Source organism: Colobus angolensis, unplaced genomic scaffold (assembly GCF_000951035.1).
Source record: "Colobus angolensis palliatus isolate OR3802 unplaced genomic scaffold, Cang.pa_1.0 Scaffold9, whole genome shotgun sequence".
NCBI lineage: Eukaryota > Metazoa > Chordata > Mammalia > Primates > Cercopithecidae > Colobus > Colobus angolensis.
In genome coordinates this window covers 1,596,016-1,599,138 of record NW_012122931.1, presented here as the reverse complement: position 1 = coordinate 1,599,138, position 3,123 = coordinate 1,596,016, and the positions used below count along the sequence as shown (strand labels likewise).

General features: G+C 44.5%; 1 long non-coding RNA gene across 1 annotated transcript in view; it reads left to right on the top strand.

Moving 5' to 3' along the window:
• LOC105503992 overlaps positions 1–1,727 on the top strand; it is a 9,278-nt gene extending 7,551 nt beyond the window's left edge. Inside the window, exon 2 of the long non-coding RNA XR_001000556.1 lies at positions 1,383–1,727. This is a non-coding gene — a long non-coding RNA (uncharacterized LOC105503992). The remainder of the gene's footprint in view (positions 1–1,382) is intronic.
• Positions 1,728–3,123: the final 1,396 nt, after the last annotated feature.

Sequence of the window (3,123 nt, the reverse complement as noted above, 5' to 3'; positions counted from 1 at the left end):
TGATCCACCCGCCTTGGCCTCCCAAAGTGCTGGGATTACAGGCGTGAGCCACTGCACCCAGCCTAGACTTACTTTTGAGATACACCACCAAATTATTCTCCAGGACGCCTGCCCCAGCCTACACTTTCACCAGAACCCCACAAAAGTGTCCATATCCCTGTCCACACTTGGTGTTGACTAGCTCTTTAATTTTTTCAGTATAACGGGCTAAAGGGACACGTTCTTGTTTTAATTGGCCTCTCTTTGACTTAATGAGATGGAGCATTTTTATATCCTTGTTATGAGTCTGTGGGTTACTTTCTCTATAGATTGCTGGCTCTTGTCTTTTGACCATTTTTCCAGTACAATTACTATCTTTTTCTTGATTTGCTGAAGTGCCCTATGTATTCTATACATATGTCCCTTGTTGGTTATAGATATTTCTTTCTTTTTCTTTTTTCTTTTGTTTGAGACAGAGTTTTGCTCTGTCGCCTAGGCTGAAGTGCGGTGGCCCAATCTCAGCTCACTGTAACCTCTGCCTCCCAGGTTCAAGCGATTCTGCTGTCTCAGCCTCCTGAGTAGCTGGGACTACCGGCGCCTGCCACCATGCCTGGCTAATTTTCGTATTTTTAGTAGAGACGGGATTTCACTATGTTGGCCAGGCTGGTCTTGAACTCCTGACCTCATGATCTGCCTGCCTCGGCCTCCCAAAGTGCTGGGATTACAGGCATGAGCCACTGCGCCTGACTGGTTATAGCTATTTCAAGTGTCTTCTCGCAATCTGTTATCTACCTATTACCTATCTATATTATGCCCCATTGGAAAAGGTCATTAACTTGGGTGTTATCAAATTCACTTCTTTTTCTTTTTGACTTACTCTTTGGGTTTTTGAGAGTTTGTTTAACAATGCCTTTTCCAACCCTTAATCACACACAAAAGAAATGCTTAAGCTTTCTCTGTTTGTATGGGGTTTTTTTTTTGTTGTTGTTTGTTTGTTTGTTTTTGAGACAGGGTCTTACTCTGTCATCCAGGATTGAGTGCAGTGGTGCAAACATGACTCACTGTACCTTGACCTCCCGGGCTCAGACCATCCTCCTGCCTTAGCCTCCCGTGTAGCTGGGACCACAGGAGTGTGGCACCACACCCAGCTAGTTATTTTATTTTATTTTATTAGCAATAGGGTCTCACTTTGTTGCCCAGGCTGGTCTTGAACTTCTGGGCTCAAGCAATCCTCTTGCCTTGACCTCCCAAAGTCCTGGGATTACAGGTGTGAGCCACCCTGCCTTGCCATTTGTATGTTTCATATTTATATTGTTACATAAAAAATATATTTAAACATAAAATATATATTAAAATATATTAAAATGTAAAAAATATATTTATGTTTTACATTTCACTTTTAGGTCTCTGCAGAGGCCATGAAAAACGTGCTACGCAGTTTTTCTGCTGTTGAAGGCCTAGCTGCCGCCACTCTGGATCTATACCCCATTTGCAATGAAGCCACACATCCCATGAGCCACTCCCAGCCCGTGACTAGGCACAGCAGGGGCCCTAACGCAGGATAGCTCTGAGGAGGTGTGGGACTCTGACAGTGGAGGACATGGGCCTGAGAACTCTTCCTCAACCTGATCAAACCTCTCTTGGAACTGCAAAGCAGTCTGAGACTCTTCTCCCAGTCTATTATCTCCCTATTAACTATCTATATTGTAGCTCATTGGAAAAGAGTCATTAATTTTGATGTTATCAAATTCGCTTCTTTTTGACTTGCACTTTGGGTTTTTGAGATTTTGTTTAGCAATGCCGCTTTCAACCCTTAGTCACACCCAATCCCCCTTTCCTCACAGGTTTCAGATCCATATCATAGCTGAAGGCTCTCTCTGCTCTGTCCAGCTCCTCCTCTGTGTGGGACATTTATTCAAGTTTTAAAATGTCCTTCCCAAAAGTCTACTTTAGTATTATTCTATTATGTATTTTTGAGACAGTGTCTCACTCCAGTCCAGACTAGAGTGCAGTGGCCTAATCATAACTCACTGCAACCTGGAACGCCTAGGTTCAAGCCATCCTCCTGCCTCAGCCTCCTGAGTAGCTGGTACTACAGGCACACACCACCACACTGGGATAATTTTTTTTATTTTTTGTAGAGGTGGGCTCTCACCATGTTGCCCAGGCTGGTCGTAAACTCCTGGGTTCAAGCAAATCTCCCACCTCGACCTCCCGAAGTGCTGGGAATACAGGCGTGAGCCACCGTGCCTTACCTGTAGTGTATTATTGATTTATTGTTAGGTATTGTAGGTTGATATGTCTTGCACCTAGTCGAACTCTCTAATTTTACTAGTTTGTCATTTTATTTTTATTTATGTTGAGTTTTCTAGGTATGTTATCACATCACCTGAAAATAAAACAGTTTTATCGCTCCTTTTTTTTTTTTTTTTTTTTTGACGGAGTCTCGCTCTGTCGCCCAGGCTGGAGTGCAGTGGCCGGATTCGGCTCACTGCAAGCTCCGCCTCCCGGGTTCACACCATTCTCCTGCCTCAGCCTCCCGAGTAGCTGGGACTACAGGCGCCCACCACCTCGCCCGGCTAGTTTTTTGTATTTTTTAGTAGAGATGGGGTTTCACTGTGTTAGCCAGGATGGTCTCGATCTCCTGACCTCGCGATCCACCCGTCACGGCCTCCCAAAGTACTGGGATTACAGGCTTGAGCCACCGCGCCCGGCCTTTTTTTTTTGAGATGAAGTCTTACTCTGTTGTCCAGGCTGGAATATAGTGGCATGATCATGGCTCACTGCAGCCTTAAATTCCCAGGTTCAAGTGATCCTCCCACCTCAACCTCCCGGGTAGCTAAGACTACAGACATGCCTGGTTAATTTTTTAATTTTTTTGTAGAGGTGAAGTCTCCCTATGTTGCCCAGGCTGGTCTTGAACTCCTGGACTCAAGTGAAATTCCCGCCTTGGCCTCCCAAAGTACGGTCATGAGCCATCACACTCGGCCTGTCTCTTCTTTTTAAATTATAATTCTCCTCATTTCTCTTTCCCTTTTTATAGTGTTGGCTGGGACCTCCAGTACTATGTCAACCAGTAGTGGTGATATTAGGCATCTATCATTATTCCCAATCTTCAAGGAAATGCATATAAATTTTCTACAG